At 30.3% G+C, this 19407-nt stretch overlaps 1 long non-coding RNA gene across 1 annotated transcript; it reads right to left on the minus strand.

The window, feature by feature from the left end:
• Nucleotides 1-6448: 6448 nt before the first annotated feature.
• LOC143911345 (uncharacterized) lies at nucleotides 6449-19074 on the minus strand. The gene is made up of 4 exons (XR_013260567.1): nucleotides 18848-19074; nucleotides 16852-17021; nucleotides 16522-16702; nucleotides 6449-9419 (listed from the first exon to the last, which is right to left on the minus strand). It is a non-coding gene; the product is annotated as an uncharacterized LOC143911345 (long non-coding RNA).
• Nucleotides 19075-19407: the final 333 nt, after the last annotated feature.

Consider the following 19407-nt stretch of genomic DNA (forward strand, 5'->3'; position numbering starts at 1 on the left):
AATGAACGATTGATTAAACAAGTTTAGCATACATTGAATGTAAGAAATTATAATCGGATCATAAGTTCACGCGCATGCGCAGAAGGCTTTGTGCCTGTCGCAGATTTAGTACCTACAAATAGCCACAACCTATTATAATATGACAAAAAAAGTAGGACGATTGGGGCGATTTTAAAAATAATTATTTCAAATATAAATACTATATTATTTCAATTGGAACGTCAATGAACGTTTATAAATATTAAAATTATTGAGCTAAAATGTGGCTTTTTATGTAAATTAAAATGTATCTACAAAATTTTAGAAAAAGACTATGCCATTGCATACATATCAAAAAAAATAGATTGTAATTTTAGGTTAAGTGAAAAATATACATATCAAAATATGCATATCAAAGATCAAGAATATCGACACATATCAAAAATTAGTTGAGACTCTTAAAATTAAATACTACTTAAATGTAACATACCTATGATATAATAGACTAGAACTTTTTAAATGTATTTATTAGGTTATATGAAAAAAATTTACTTAAAATACATATCAAATGGTTTATACAATGTCTATGATCTCGAAGTATTTTAAATATTATACAAACAAAATTTATGTCTATGAAATGAAATTGAAAATGCATACTTGTCACTTATGAAACGATTGGTAAACCAACGTGCAATCATATGTATGTATAATCATTTGCCAGTTATTGATTTCGGTTTCCAAAAGTGATTTTAAATCTATATAATAACGGTGTTAATCGATATTTATAAATATCTGGTTCAATATTTTTATTCACTTTTAGTCGTTCAAATTACTTATGATATGAAACTTATTATTACATATATATATATATATATACAATATACATGTATGTAGGTAAATAGCCTGCACTAATTGTGCAAGAAATGCTTGAATTTAATTGTTTAATGTGTATTATTCGAACTTCTTAGTATTTAGATTATTGGAAATGTTTTGTGATATTTACGTGTAGTAGCAATATGTGTATTATATTATGTATTATCATATAAAAAATCCTTTTTGTTAATATTTATGTATTATATACCTATAGTTATATTTAATTGGCATTTTTATGTCGTCCAATGTATTGCTTTTTCAATATTTTCATTAGAGATATTAAGCAAAAAAAACAAAACATATCTATTATATCATACATGTGTAGAATAATCGTATTTAATTTTATTTTATTCATAAAAATTTGACATTTTTTTGTCACAGTAAATTTTTTCAACTAAAAATTATATTTGATACATCATTCTATTCCAAAAATATTAAGTATTCTATAATTGAAGTTGAAGAGATTTCCATAATGTCTTATTCCGATTTTGTCAACATGTCTAGAAATGAAATAGGCCTGTTTTTATTATCATCATATATATGTATATAATAGCGCTTTTCTGTGTGTCTGTGTGCGATAACGCTCGCCGCACTATAATAGTCGTTTCGATTCGACATATGTACGTCACAGTTAAAACACTGCCAAAAAAACGTACGAACATAATAACAGATTAACAAACAACTTCTATATATACTGTTTGCTACCAACGTTTCCTCTAGGAAAATTTATTTAATTAATTAATTTTTCTATTGCTGTTTTGTATTGTTTATATGTAGTTAGGTAGGTAGTTTTTACTGTTTTTTTCATTTTAAAAAATTAAATATATTAAAAAAGTATTTGAAAAAAAATACGACCGCGTGGGGATCGAACTCAGGACCGACACATTTATTTTATTTTTTTAAAATTAATAGCTTAATGCCAGGGCTGTGGAGTCATTAAAAAAAATCACGACTCCGACTCCGACTCCGATTCCGATATTTACCAACAACACGACTCCGACCCCGACTCCGAATCCGACTCAAAAATGTTCAATTTTATCAGGTTGTTTTCCTACCTTTGCAAATATTTTTCATGTTATAGGCATAAAAATAAATCAAACTTTATTAATTATTTATTTGAATTTAATCTTAAAAACAACATTGCTTCTATTAAATCTATGTATTCGTAGAAGCTCTCAAATCAGAATTGATGATTTTAAGAGCGGAAAATAACCGCTTTACGGATGTTGTAACGATCAAAGCTGAATCTTTTACGATTTCTGGATACTTCTGTATTGTTTTAACATTTAAATTATAAGCTCGGTCAATAGAGTCTCCTTCGTCTGCTATATTGGGACTCAAACGAGAACATTTTATTTCTTCTTGTTCATTGAGACATTTTTGATTGATCAAAGCTGCCTGATATCGTCTCGTTTCCCACTCGAAGACCTGTCATACGAATCGTTAATTCAAACAGAGCATTCTTCGCTCTGTTTATTTGGTCTTCGGTCAATATGGATCAAACTATGGGGTCAACATAGTATGTAGATCCCAGCCAATAGAATATCATTATCCAGTAAAAGTTTTTCTCTGCATAGCATGGCGTTTTTTTTATTCCATCAGCAATAGTATTATTCTGAATTTTAGACAAACGAAAAATAATACTCTTCCACTCCTTGTAAAATTCACCAGGAGTCAAGTCTTCTGTTTGAAATACTTTAGTCACGATATAAGGATGACGAAGCAAGACTTCAAGTTCGGAGAAAAAATGGTTAGAGTTTTCACGACTCCGACTCCAACTCCGGCCAAAACACCGCGACTCCACGACTCCGACTCCGACTCCACAGCCCTGCTTAAGACGTTCAACCCGGCGTGTACCACCGGTGGCCACGCGGATAATGCTATAATTTTACGGTTTCACTTCATTGAGCACCCCAACACTAAAATTCCTATAAAATTCTAAAGATTTAGGGACAACTTATTATATAAAGTGATTTAAAGCCGTCACGCGTGACAGTGCCGCCACATGGGCAAATGTATGAAATCATGCGCCGGGCTGAATGTGTTAATACACCATAGCTCAAGCGATGATATATCATCGGGCACAACACTAGTTATCAAATAATGATATTTACTAACGTTCGGTGTTTTTGCCGACAATGATATATCGTAGAATGTTTAAAATCGAGCTTTATTTTACATTTTTTATTTCAGAAAAGTTGTATTTACATACATATATGTATTCAGAGCTCGTTATAAATATGATCAATTTTATGCGAAAACGCTCGAGTCAAATCGATTGTGCCTATTTTCTCATAATAAGCCAGTTTGGCTGCAGTATGGAAAAATCCTTGACAGCCTGTACACTTTTACGACTGCTCAAGACTTATGTGCTTATCTTCGACACTATTGACATTTGGGAAATCTTCTTGCAATTTTGTTTATGACATTTTCCGACGGTACTTCGTCCTTTTTTGCGATACAAACTCCATATAGAGTGTTTGTTTAATGAGAAGTTTAACATTTCCAAATATATTTCGGAGAAACGTCCTCCTTTTTTTTTTTTCAATTGGCATTACGTGTCAAGGTATTCATAACCCAAAATTGGGACGTATTTGTACAGATGACACGATATTCAATGTCGTCGATTTCAACAAAGGGCGTGGGGTAATTCGATTCTGCGATTTGTACGACCTTGTGCGATTTGCACGACGTGTTGATCGACCGGTCCACAAACAAACATATCACTAAAGAACTTTATTTAAGTACGTATTTATACATAAAACTTCAATTCAGTATTGAAAATATCTCATAGAATACATATTAACTACTTAGTATTTATTTTAGTCATATAAATGCTTGAAATTTTATAGTTTAATAAAAATCCTATTTAATATATTATACATATCAATGATACGGTGAAAAGCTACACACATTTGCAGTAAGTAGGAGAAACACTTAAGCCGTTGACCATGCTAAGATCGTTATCCATGTGAACCCTGTGACCTTATCCAGTATATTTTGTACCCTCGGCGGTGTTTCTGTTCACTACTAACTGATAGCAATTCATTTACGACGACTATCGATTGACCAATGACTGTAGTTTGTTTTATTTTATATTTAATTTATAATAGAAAGGCCTAACAGGTAGCCCCAATGCGCCTTCCTGGCCGGAAACATTGAAAATTTGGTACAGGTATTGTTAATATTATACAAAGTACATAAATACATATCAATTAACGTCCAAAGAGACATTTATGGTCAAATTTGTAAATTTGCAGCATTTAAACAATTCAATTGAAAACTCGTGATTTTGCGAGAAAATGGATAAGGTTGTCAATATTTTGGAACCGTTTCAATTAAAATCAGATAAATTGGCAAACTATGATAGGAAACGATCGACCTGGAGTCACAAATCCAAGGTATGGAAAGTAGAAACCAGTGGGATATGAACCCGTGATCACTCTGTTCAAAGCATTATATACTAACCACTAGCCTATTCTTCTGGTCATAGGAATTACTTTGAATTTTAAAAGTTTCGTCAATCTCGGCTGATATTCAGACATTGTTTTATATAAAGTGACCAGGTTTTGAAAATTTCAAAGGAGGACACTTTGGTAAAAAAGGTTTTAAAAAAATCGTTTAGTTACATTCTTTATTGATCATATCGTCGACTTATTACAATGTTAATGATGTTACTTTACCAAAAAAAAACAGTTCAAAGTTCAAAAACCTTTAGAAAACTACTGAAATTTTACTTAGTTACTCGATGTAACTAACTCAACTCAATAATATTTATCATTTCTTTGTATTTTTTAAGTAAATCTTCATTATTCTTCAACAAATTCAAGAACGATATGCAATCTGGATTTATATTACATTTAATTACAATCATTCCTACCAATGTTTCAACTGCTAGTATGGATTTTTCATTTGTCTAGATATCATTGCAAATGGAAAAAATTTTCGCTCTATGTTGGCGTTTGTACCACAATGTGATTTCAATTAAAATTTTTATATTGTCATGAGGAATATTTCGATATTTCAACAAATCAAAAATAGTCATCCATTTATTATCAATTACATCTTCTGTCTACGCTCTTTCTTTAATAATATGGTTGATTCTGTGTACTTCGTCAAATAACAAATTGTCGTTGATGGAAATGTTGGTGTACAAGTGTGTACTTTTCCCGTTTACCAAATTTGATTGAAGGAGAACCAGGAGGACAATTTTCCATAGAGGAAGACAAAGGAGGACAAGGTTTCCAAAAGAAGGACAATCCTCTTCAAAGGAGGACGTCTGGTCACCTTATTTTATACCGTCACCGAATCATGAACTTTCATTTCGAAGTCCAAAGCCTTATTGACAAATGTCAATATTTGCGAGAGATCATAATATTCTGATTTTTCATCTAATTCTTTTCAGTGTTTTTATGAACCAGGAACCATTATATGTATACAAACCACTAGTCTATTCTGCTGGTAATGCTTCCACTATATATGTATTTATGTATTTTATAAAATGTTAGAAATTATATATATATGTATGTATACTAGTCGACGTATATATGTATGTACATATATACTAATTAGTAAATGTGTAATAACGAGCAAAGAAATTTATGTACATGTGCATATGTATTTACTTCATCGAATGGAACCATGAATTAACATATTAGATTCAATATATGTGTGCAAACCGAAAACATAAATAATCAATGAATTTAAAGGTGTCAGGTAGTGGAGAATTACTTCTTGATCAAACCCAGTCAAAGAATGAGGAACAAACTAATACAGTGATGCAAAAATATTGCTGTTCGAGATGCCGAAACGCTTTTAGCCTTGTGTGCAAATAAAAAGCCTCAGTATCAGTCGTATTTAAACGCAAGCTTGCCTGTGCTTTTTGATATAAAATGTAATAACGAGCAATGAAATTTATGTACATGTGCGTATTTACTTCATCTAATGGAACCATGAATTAACATATTAGATTCAATAGATGTGTGCGAACCGAGAACATAAATAATCTATTAATTTGAAGGTGTCAGGTAGTGGAGAATTACTTCCTGATCAAACCCAGTCAAAGAATGAGGAACGAACTAATTAAGTGGTGAGAAAAATATTGCTGTTCGAGATACCGAAACGCTTTTAGCCTTGTGTGCAAATAAATAGCGTCAGTTTCAGTTGTATTTAAATGCAAACTTGCCTGTGCTTTTTGATATAAAATGTATGGATTGTCTAGTAAATAAATATGTTAATATACATACATATGTACTAAGAATAGTATACATTTTAAAAGATATTTAATAGATACTTTTACAAAAATTTTAAAAATACTTTCAAAAAATTGAAAATCGACTATTACGGTACACATGTGCGTATATACAAACATTAATTAAAATTTTCATATTTGAAATGATTGATAAATCAAGGTTTATTTTATTGAACATTTGAATTTTGAACGACTGTAGATTGTTTTTAATTGGTTTTAGTTTAAAAACAAAATGTATGAAAACCGGTTAGATTTATGTACATGTATGTATAATATCAAGAGTGGATCAGCCTAACGGGAAAAAAGGTTAGTTTCAAAAGCGAGTAACTGTTATATTTTAAAATGTTCTTCTTTATTAAATATTTAGTGTTCAAAACTGGTTGATTTCAGCTGAAATTGAAAATATGTACATATTTCTAGAAGATCCCTTTATAAACAAAATTTGTTGAATGTTATTTATAATTGTAATTACATGTATGTAATCTTAATTGATGTTTGCACTGATTTTTAGTTATTTAAAGGTTTTATATTGTTATATTTGTGTTGACTATTGTGATTCAATAAAAAGACCCAAAGGTCAAAATTTTCGAAATAAATCAAAATTTATATTAAACTGTATAGACATGTGAGTAATTACATACAAAATCTTTCATATACATTTGCATATCTTGCATATTTGCATATTGGCCAGCAATATGCTCGGTTATTGCGTTTATGTTTAGCACCGAGGGGTTCCGGGTATCAGAGTTTGTCAATTTATCTACTTTTCATTGAAACTGTTCCTAACAATGGCAAAAATCATCCTACCTGCTGTTACAAATATCTGAATTTGATTTATGTACAATATGTAAGTATTTATGTACAAGTCTAAATCCATAGATGTCTCAATGGATTAATTAATCATTTATTTCGTGTTCTCCAGCCTCTCCAAATACAGTGATTTATGTAATAAAAATGGTGCAATGTTTGTAATTAATTGTCTAGGAAGGCTCATTGGAGTCTACCTGTCAGACTTTCCTGGTATATATCTATGTGAAAATAAAAATAAAATAAATATCGAACGGTTGATAAACAGCATATGTAAGGGCAAATGTAAAGGAAAGTATAAACGTTGGTTTTGAGAGACAAAAAAATACTACAATTCTATAAAGCTATCAAGTAATTTGAATGATGATGTATCAAATTATAGTTTTTCATATTCAAATACCTTGAGATTTGACTTATTTGAGTAATGTCATGTTCTTAGCATGTTCACTTTAAATAAGGTGACTTTTTAGTATGCATATATAGAAGTGTTCCGATGTATAGCTTTGTTGTGTACATAGTATATAGAATTTTTGGGGCTTTCATTGTTTAGTTATATTACTATACATACATATATGTAATGTAATATTATGTATATGTTTTATTGTAGTTTAAATGTCACACATCAAGTGACGCCCGCACAGTAATTTCTTGTCCAAAAATTTGAGAGGCATCAATGATTGTTAGCATCATTCACATTATTAGATGTTTTTCGTTGACTTTCTTGCTGCAACGTTTCGATCGTTCGCTATAAAAAACAATACATTCAATATATACATATATACTATTTAATGTTCGTATAAAATCTACAATGTATGCTATAAAATAGAAGGTTGTGTAGTAGTTTCATAGTTGCCAGTGTGAAAATTAAAAAAAATATGTAATTAATGAATATAACCATATACAACTGTATCAATATACATATCAGTATAAAAAGCGTTTTATTTTTTGACCTTTTGTTTAATCACAATGTTATCTTATGCATGAAATTAATAATATTTTGTATAATAACTATGTACAGTGGAACCTCGATTATCCGGATTATTAAAAACAAATACAAATTTTACAAATTTTGCTGCTATGCATGTGACGAATTGAAATTGCTTTCAAATGTTTACGTTCGTGACATTGACATAACATTAAATTGAGCTTGAACTTAAATGCATGACATAGAAATTCGAAAATAAGAGTCAGTTGAGAAATGAGTCAGTTGTCTTCTAAATTCAATACTCATAGGACGTTTGTTTCTCGAAAATTTAATCGCAATTTAAATATTTATTTTTAATATTAGCAAAATGGAAAAGAAAACGTGTTATATTAACATTAATAGACAAATTACATATAATCAATGCTTTAAAAAGTGGTGTCTCAGACCGTTTTTTGTTAAATAAATATGGTGTTGGAACGTCAACTATCCTGTATATAAAAAAACAAAGTGAAAAAATTATGAAGTTTACTAATTTTTTATTCTTTAATGTCAGGTTATGGAAGCTCGCAGTGTAAGCTTATGAAAAAATCAGGACATGAAGAAGTCGAAGACTGTATTTTGTGGTTCATTTAAAGACAATCTTCTGGACAGCCAATATATCTGGTCCATTATTGTGTGAAAAGTATTCGCAATTTGGCAGCTTCAAAAAGAACAGCTAACTATAAGCAAAAATTCATATTGGATTTCTTAATAAAGAATAATTTAATATTGATCTTCATGTTACATATTATATTTAAAAATGTAGACAAATAAAGATTATTCAAACTGGATGTAAACTAGGGATCCCAATCGAATATGCGAATATTCGAGTATTCGAATTATTCGTCTGATTTTTCAGCCATTCGTTATTAGAATATTGCATCAACTATTCGAATATTATTCGTTTATATTTTTTTTTTAAACTAAATACACAAAATCAACATGAAAAGAGTTATGACGAAGAAGCCTACGATTATGAAGAAAATGAAATATATAATAGGGATAATTGTGATAAAAATGAAGATAATGAAGAAGATGAAATGTCTACATGTGAAGAAACGGATTTTTATTCATTAAATACGGAAATGTTTGAAGAAAATCACTTTTCGATCGATTATAATCTCTACGAAATTTTAGAAAACATTAGAAAAATAATACGAATATTTAAGAAGTCACCGGCGAAATATACATTTTTACAAGAAATCATAATGAAAAAAGAAAATAAGTTATTATTGGGTGTAAAACGAGGTGGAATTCAATGGCAACTATGATAAGACGATCAATTCAATATTCATTCAATTTTATGCTTGGTACATATGTAATTCGAATATCTCTAGATTTACTATTCGATATTCGAATAGTTGAAGTCGACGAATATTTGGGATCCCTAATGTACACGTCTTTCCTTGTCAATTGTGATTTTTTCGATTATCCAGACTTTTCAATATCCGGACCACCTTCATCCCCAATTAGTCCGGATAATCAAGGTTCTATTACATTACAAATAGGACCACTCGATCGATTGTATTGTGTCAAAAGTCCAATCTGTTGACAAACAAATTGTTCGTTGCTTAGATACAGTCATGACATAAATTACTAGAGATAAACTGATTCTTCTGCAGATAAATCAGACCATCTTTAGGCTTATTCTACATACATCCCTAAAATAGAAACCATATTATGAAACATCCGTCAAAAGAATTGTACTTCTTGAAAAAATAAATAAAAAAAATTCTACTCTAAATGGTCTCGAATAAATATCTCGAAATAATAAATAATGTGTAGTTTGTATATTTTATTTGCGTGTCTTGAGAAGAGCTTCGAGTCTTAAACAATGAGGTAAAACGAAGATAATAACAACACAATGCAAATCAAAAGATCAATACATTTCGAGGCTTCCCGCGAAATGAGGAAATGTTTAAAATATAATATATTCAACATATTTATGTATGTACTGCATATGTTAAGGTGACCATTCGTGCTGGTTTTACCAGTACAGTACTGGTCTTTTGGGTATCTGTCGTGGCAGAATCCTTGGGATGTGCCTGTCTTTAAATTTTTTTATTTTCATAAATGTGCATCCACGATTTTATTATGTTCATAAACCTTTTTAAGAAATCATAACCAGTTACATTTTAAAGGTTGGTTTTATTCATTTAAGATTAGATTGTTAGGGTTGGTATTATTTAAAGGTTATGATAGGTTAGGTTAAGTAGGTGTTGTTGATTATTCAATTAAGATTGGGTTGTTAGGGCTAAATTTATATAGTTAAACCTTTTAAATTCATTGTTTGATACATTTACACTGCTTGAATTGGTGAAAATATATTTGGATGTGGCTATTTGTACATACAGGTTTGACGAATTATTGGCTATTTGTACATACAGTATCGACGAATTATTGGCTATTTGTACATACAGTACATAGTACATAAGAAGATTATAAGAATTAGGATTTAAGATTAATAAATTATAAGATTAGAAATTTAAAATCGATTAAGAAACTTTTCCTTCGGCCGTTTCTTAATCGACTTTAAATTTCTAATCTTATTTTTTATTAATCTTGAACCCTCATTCTTATAATCTTCTTATGTAATATGTACTGTATGTACAAATAGCCAATAATTTACCGGTTGTAATGCCAAGATTATGTCAGAGATTTTATCAAATTCAATATTATCGATTTTTATCCTCGATTTTATATGAATAAAACTTTTTAAGATCACATTTTTAATTTCATAAAATCATTCCAGCAATTTCAGTAAGGAATTCCATCGAGCTTTGCAATCTCGATACAAAATAAGCTCTATTCCTAATTCGTCTGTTATGTGTTTTTGAAGATTATCATTTTTAAAGAAGATTTCTATACAAATTTATTAATGATCTTACATTACATATTAATAAATTAAATTTGTTATTTAATTAATTCTGTGTTGCCAGAGTCGAAAAACAAAACTCCCCATTCCACATGCATATCTACATTAAACTTTCGTTATAATATGCCTGTAGCTGTCCTTAATTCGCCAAAAAATCATTTCCGGTAATTTTCCAATTTACCGGTAATTACCAAAGGTGCTTTTTTGTCGATTTACCGGTTTACCAGTTTACCGGTAAACCGGCAACCTCTAGTATGTATGTATATACAGTTTGCTAATAATGTTTTCCCTAGGCTAATAGACTCTATTGTAATTTTTTTTAATTAATTAATTATTTTTTCTATTGGTGTTTTATATTATTTATATGTACATAGATAGGTAGGTAGTATTTGTGATTATTTTTTTCATACTAAACAATTAAATATAAATATTAAATTAAATATATTTAAAAGGTTTTTGAAAAAATGATTGACACATTTCTTTTAATCTGTTTTTATTTAAAATGTTAATGTGCCATCACTCATGCGATGATATTTCATCAGGTACAACACTACATACATAGTATGAACATAAATATATGCATATGAATCTTTTAACCCTTTTTAAAGTAACGTGCATCGTTTAAAAATTACAAGAATCGAGTCTTGTGCAATACATACCTACATATCCGGTTTGCTTTCGTATGAACATGTGTGTCATTGATCTCGTCACTTCGAACTTGGCCTATTATAATGATCAGGTTGAGCTGCATGCTCAAAGTTCACAAAATCATTACACATATAATATATACATACATGCAAGAAGTGTTCAATTCGATAAGGACTGGAGTCTGAAGTGATATTCTATTAAGTTTTGCGACCAGTTTTATCGCAATTAAACTTGATATCCCTAGATGTCTCGTTTTAATCTTCACATCCAGTTTTCAAGGCTTTTTATGCATGAGTGTCCTGTACTGATTAAATGATTACAGACCCCCGAGTGACTTTAAGGTCGTTCCCTTTCGTTTTTAACGACGGTAAATTATTCAAATAAAAGGAGATACTTCACTCACGTTTCAGTGAAATCATAACCAGTTACATTTCAGTGTTGGTTTTATTCATTTAAGATTAGATTGTTACGGTTGGTATTATTTAAGGGTTAGGATAGGTTAGGTTAAGTAAGGGTTGGCCCTATTCATTTAAGATTACTATAATAGTCGTAATTAATTTTTCTATCTGTGTTTTATATTGTTTATGTAGGTAGACGTTTCGATTCGACATACATATGTACGTCATAGCTCAACCACTGCCAAAACGTATATACGAATACAATAACAAAAGAAGAAAACATATATATACATATATGTATACTATTTGCTACCAATGTTTCCTCTTGGCAGAGGATTTACTGACATTTATTCAAAATTTATTTAATTAATTAATTTTTCTATTGGTTTTTTATATTGTTTACATGTAGGTAGGTAAGTGATTTTTACTTTTTTTTTTAATATTAAACAATTAAATATATTTAAAAGGTATTTGAAAAAAAATCGAAAGCGTGCGGATCGAACCAACACATTTCTTTTAATTTTTTTATTTAATAACTTAATATGCCAACATCCATGCGATGATATGTCATCGGTAGAGACACGTATTTTGGGCATCTATTTTTGTCAATTCTAGCATTTTAGCGTTTTAGGGCATTAAAAATTATCAATTTTAGCATCTATTTTTATGAATAATTTAATTTTGAATAATAAAAAATTTCGATGAATTTTAATAAAATTTATATATGTACATACATATATAGAATTTAAAGACAACACAACAATTAAAAAATAATAGGAAAATTCAAAAATGTTTAGGAATTAAAATTACAATGAAAAAAACATGAATATAAAAATACAAAGATAAAAAATATGAATATAAAAAATACCAATTAAAATTTATTAAGACTCAACATGGAGCATATTTCTACTGATTCTTTTTTGAGATTTGTACGACGATCGGTAACAATTATATTGTATTTATCAAAATACCTTTCAGAATCCACACTATTGACGGTACACCGAATATATTTTAGAGCTGCAAAACCAAACTCTTCATATTTAATTTTTGTTGCCATCAATAGAAGCAATATATCCAACGTGGATTCACTTTTTAGATTCTCTATTAATTGTCTCAAAAAGTGCTGATATCCTTCCAAACATTGAGCCTCTGTTAATTTCATTAAAAAATGGCAGGTTTCTAAAAAACAAAACTGTTTATTTAACATTAATATTAGATTTTGTACCTGCCACAGATGGATTGAATAGTTTACTCAATGTTTGGAGGAATAGATTCGTCTCATTTAGTCCTGAGTGCGAGTTTAGTTTTAAGACGCTTTTTTGAGCAGCCTTTTGGATACACAGCTCCAACTGTCTCCTTTTGTTCAGTTCAGTAGTAGACAAAAGCAGTTGCTTTGGTTTCGACAGGAAAAACACTGTCTATGGTAAACTGCAAGCTCTGTTTTATCCCCTCAATTTATTCACATAATAAATGGGCAAAGGGATAGGAAGACCCTTCTAAATTTTCTATTAATTTTATAAATTTTTTGCAAATTCCACTTTTGTTTTTTTATTTTAGCATCTATTCGCATATTTTACGAATTTAGCATCTATTAGCATCTACTGCGAATTTTAGCATCAATTAAGCATTAATAGCAAAATGCCCAAAATACGTGTCTCTAGTCATCGGGTACAACACTAGTCCATATAATATCGCTATTCTGTGTGTCTGTGTCTGCCATAGTGTTGTAAGTCAAGAATATTCTCGGAGACCGAGAATATTCTCCAAAAGATTATTCTCCAAAGATTATTCTCGGAGACCGAGAATATTCTCCAAAAGATTATTCTCCAAAGATTATTCTCCGAGAACATTCTCCAAAGATTTTCTTTTTTCTAGGTTATAAAACATCTCTAGAATTTTTATTAGCTTTTTAGAAGATTCTAGCATATTTTCAGAACCTAATAGGAGTTATAGGACTTTCTAGAATGTCTGAGAGTATTTTGAATGACATTTTTTCATTCTGACGACACTGAGAATTCCTCCTGAGAAATTCTCACGTGAGTGCAATGCTTATTAACTCTGGAAGCAATAAATTATACACATTTTTATTGCTTTGGTGAATATGTTCCAATGAAATTGTTCTAACTTACTGATTTAATCATTATTTTAAACTTAACACATAACATCGTAAAAAATTATTTTATTCATTTCCTCCCTCATCTTTAACGTTCACATGAATTTATCAATTTACTTTCAAAGTTTTCGACGAAATTATTTAACACAGATTTTGTATGAGTTTGGGTATTTTAATTGTTATTTCACATCAGTGCGTACTTTTAAAACACATTACATAATATGAAATCATAAATTTAATTTAGTTCAGAAACGATAAAAATTGGTAAATAAACAATGCGATTTACCACACATTATATTGCAGTTGGTTTTTTTTTTGCTTCCAGATGTATAAATAAGTTGCTTTGAATTTTTCTACGAAATCGTTTAACACAAACTACATAATAGGCGTAACTTTTTTGTTGTGTTAGCTGTTCAAAAGTCACATTTGTTTACCCCTTCTCTCTGTACATATAAAATGCAAAATGTTATTATTAATTAGGTTTTTGCATTAGTTAATTAATTTTATTCGTGTCTTCCCTCATCTTACCGTTCACGTGAATTTATTAATTTTTTGAAATTGCAACGGAATAGTATAAAAGATCTAAAAATGAATATTCTCGAAAATTCTCGGTTTGGAGAATATTCTCGAGAATATTCCCGAGAATATTCTCCAAAAGATTATTACCAATTACACTGAGCAACAAAAAATCACGTTTTCGGGTTACCAGAGCGAAGACTTACCAATCTTTACTAAGTTTGACGCACTAAATTCGAATATGATAATGATTTTTGTTGGTTTGCTCTCATTTACGAGATATGAGCGTTTAAAAAAATACGCGATTTTTACAGTTTTTTGGCTTTTGCAGTGTTCAACTAAAAATTTAGTATTGTTGTGCTCAAAGTGAGTATTGAAATTAATAGTCAGATATTTTTTCTATTGATTGTGATTTTTTATTGTTTTAAAATACTTATAATTAATTGTCTAGCGAATTTTAAAAGTCAAAAATATATATTTTTTACGGATTTTTTCTTCTTGTTATGTTGCGTTTATTTGGGCAGTTTTTTTATTTCACCACATTTATAAGGATTGGTTTTCTATTTGAATATTTTTTTTTATCTAAACGTACTAACTCGAGCGTAAATTTTTGAAAACTTACCCCCCCACATTGCAACACTAATTTGCAACCAGTTCAAAAAACTTAAGTTAGAACTGGGTTTTTTTTTAATAATTTTATGCATTTTGTTTTTATGCATACGTTCGGCATTTTCGTATGCAGTTTCTTACAGAACCGACCCATCTCTTACACATATCGATCAATCAAAATAAAATAAGCATTGACATTTAAACTTCCTAATCCCCAACTATTAGTAGATACGAGATTTCAAACGAGAATTTAAATACATATCCGCAATATATGTACATACATATATGTATATAAATATATCTAGGATATAAAAACCGGAAATTGTTAAGTTATTCGTTTTCAATTTTAAGTGGAAAGTCAGACAGATGAAACCACTTTTTTATAATTTAAAACGTAATTATATAATAGGCCAAACAAATATCTACGCATGTGCCTGCGAATAAAGCTTGACTTTCATAGTCCATAGAAATGTCAATCTCCATTTTACCTAGTTCCATATATGTATGTATACATATAAATATAATACTAAAACTCTTTTTGTGTTTGGATAAGAGATCGAGACATTAGAAAACTCGTTATGTCAACTTTGTAAAATTTTCGGTGAACTACTCGCACGCTTTATCTAAACTTGCATAATAACTTTTTTCCTTTCTCTAATTTCAAATATAATATACCATGTATACTAACAAAACTAAATATTATTCAAATCATATAGTGAGAGAATTATAAGAAATTCTATTGTCAATATAATATTATACAATAATGGATTTAAAAAGAACAAATATAGTTCAATTTCAAAAAGAACTGTGACTATATACAAATGTACGGATCGTTCATATGGATAAAAAGTGCAATGCACGCGGGCGGCCGAACTCGAGAGGCAGCCGTCATGTCACGGGGAAGATTAAAATGAGCCCAAAACTTATTTGTTTTTCTCTATGCCTCGCAAGATATTTTATAAGTAATCTCAAAAAGTAATATTGAAGAGATTCCAACACTGGATACACCCGAGTATTTTTTTACTATTTATTTTTTATTTGGTATTGTTATTAAAAAAAAACAAACAAGATTACAAAGAATATTAAATTGACACCAAAAAAGTTTCTAAAAATTAATAGCAACACTGAAACAACAAGGAAAAAAATATATAAAAAAAGAAGAAAAGCATTGAATAATGTTAGATATAGACATAACAAGCATCTCGAATCACCATTATAATATTATAACATACGCCGCCGGTTAAGTGCAATCGGATTAGGCTGAGTAACATTCCCGCTATTTCCCAGAATCCGGACGAGCTTGAGACGGCGCATCCCTGAGACTGTGCGACCGTTTGATATAATTGGTTTCGAGGATTATCTCCAGGCTTAAGTGTATTCAGCTAACAATGAAAACTCCCGAATGAACTAAGTGGGTGGCACGGCTTCCCGGTATAGTTCTTAGAACTGACAGCGCGATACCGTGAGATTGCATATCCGGGTACGTGCCTAAACAATGGGGAAGTAACCGGACGTCGAAGATGCAGTGAGCGACCTGCCCTTTATAAGCAGGTACTTAGGCCACATGAGGACATTCTGGACGGATCACGGGCAGTGCGTGGATCTCCTGAATCGCCCAATAAATGCTGTGAAACGACTTTGGCCTTTTACTTGGATCTTCCACCCACCCCTACGCAACAATATAAACATTTTGACATTCATTATATAGCCTATGAGTAAAGTAAAAATATATATGTAGGAATTGATGTATAAATAGTTATACTAAGAGTAATGTCAAATAGTTGTTACACATTAATGTTAGTTTTTAAGAGTTGGTACCCCAGATACCGATCGAGTGCGGCTGAACTGTGATTGGTCGGCAGTGTCAGCGAGCCAGTCAGGGCATCATGCTTGGTGCGAATGGAGTACTGGATTGGCTGTATAAAGTGGTGTATAATTTCTCCCTCTTCACGATCTTCCCTTACCAGAAGCCCCACATATATGAGAACCTATAATGCAAATTTTATAAGATATAGTGTGAAAAAGAAAAAGTTATAGGCGTTTAAACAATTAATTCTGACAAAGCGAGAGGGTGGCAGAAAGTAAAATAAATACGGCAATTTACCATTAAACGTCAAGATGGTCAAAATTGTGGAATTTTTTAAACTTGTCGATTACGATTATTTTTCACCATCGTACTGGGGGATTTGATTTGAATATATATTGTTGAACAAACCGCGCAAAATGGCAACGTTTCAAAACGATCGGACGAATGTAGGATATCAAATCCGAATGTTGTCAGACGAACGAGCGAAGGCAAAATTAAAAGAGCAAGATTTATATAAAAAGGAATTATAAGAATAGTTGGTATTAATTTGAAGTATGTAAGTAAGGATTACAGAGGGATCTGATTGGACATTGGAATAGGAAATAAAGACTATTGATTATATAATGCAGAAGTTTAAACAAAAATCATAAAATTTCCTCTTAGATTGTATGGAACAAATCATTGGAAAGAAATCTGGAATTGCAGTAGTAATGGAATTTTTTACTTATGCGTTCTAAATTATTAACATATACTTATCTTACTTATGTATATAGAAAGGATTCCAAACTCGATAATAAATTTTAGCAAACAATTAAAAAATACAATGGGTACTCAACGTAGACACGTAGAGCAAGCTATAGGTAGATTAATTAATTATATAAAAAAAATAAAAAATATGCCGGATCGCTATTATCATTCGAGTTTGAAGATTTGGTTAACAATTAAAACACTTGTTATTAATATTTGCAATGAAAAAATAAATAAAGTTATTTTGAAAGTGCCGAATTTATCATTATAAATGCTGTTTTATCACTGGCGAATGACCTCGAAATTCGGGGTTCAACGAAATTTAATTTGAAATACTATTTTTGGCACGTCTCCTAATACATATAAAATAAGTAGCTATTTACCTATCATTTATTTACCTCGTGTTGGTTAAGATTTTTAAAAAATATTATTTAAAAACGATTAAAAACTACATAATATGTACCTACGTATCTACTTAAAAGTCACGTTCCAAAAAGTTCAAAAAATTACCGCCAATTAAACACTTAACCCTTTGAGTGCTGACGGCTTTTATGTTGAAAGCCCGCCACACTGAAAATTTCACCAACATTTCCAACTAGAATTGATTGGAAATCCAATAGAAAGCAGGTATAAAAATTGTAGCTTGTAATTCAAATAAACCCTAGATAACTACCACCGAAAATTTCGAGTTTTGTAAAGGTGTTTTTAGACTCTCTGATATATCTTGCAACAGGGTGAAATAAACAAAAGAAGTCTATTAATGAATGTACTTTTTCAGAACTAGATCCATCTTCTTCATTGTTGTTAAAATGTAATTTTCACAATCTAAATACCAAGCCAAAATCTAAAATACTCAGCAGTTAAAGATTTCCATCGAGAAATTCTGTAAATAAATGGTTATAAATTCAGAAATTCCGGTGTAAACGAGTCTTTATAAACGTTGACAAATGAATGACACGGATTACACGACCCATGTTCAATGTATTATCAATGCTACCTGGAAAGGCTTAGCAGGTAGTGTTCTTGTTTACTTTGTACATGCTCAATATACAACGTCTATCGGAATTTTGCAGGCCTATGGAATTGTCAGCGAAACGCCGATTGGCGTTGGTTAGCATTCAAAGGGTTAATTTGTATGATTTGATATTGACTATTTTTTTTAAATTATTATTTTATCTATATTATGTTCGCACTCAAAACAAGTTTGAATATTTAAATAATATGCGCACTCAAAACAAGTTTCAAAAAAAAAAAACTCACGGTGTGAAGAGGCGATTAGCAGAGAGCAGTTTGGGTTCAGACAAGGCTTGGGTACCCGAGAGGCCCTTTTCTGTATGAAAACACTACTCCAAAGATGCAGAGAAGTCCGTAAACCTGTGTACATCTGCTTTATAGACTTTGAAAAGGCCTTTGACCGTGTCCAACACGCTCGCCTGATAGAAACATTAAAAAAAATTCGGGTGTGACCAACCCATGACTTTATCTATGTATTTGAGGAATATAATAAGGTTACAAAACAAAATTCGATATTGAACTGATGACTATGATAGCGATACAAATTGAGCGCACATGTATGGAAACTTGCACAAAACAAAAGTTCTACTTCCGGTTGTCTGATTTTGTTCAAATTATTTTTATTACTAAAAATCACTATAAGTGTCGTACTCATTAAATATCAAGAAAATAAAAATAATTTTTAAGGTCAAAATAAAATAATGAAATATTGTTTTAAAAAAAAATACTACTTCCGGTTTACGAATTCTGACCAAAACCCTACCAGCTCTAAGTTAGTACATAAAGGATAGAAATATAAATTTTTA

The sequence above is a fragment of the Arctopsyche grandis genome, chromosome 4 (assembly GCF_051622035.1).
Source record: "Arctopsyche grandis isolate Sample6627 chromosome 4, ASM5162203v2, whole genome shotgun sequence".
In the NCBI taxonomy this organism is placed as follows: domain Eukaryota; kingdom Metazoa; phylum Arthropoda; class Insecta; order Trichoptera; family Hydropsychidae; genus Arctopsyche; species Arctopsyche grandis.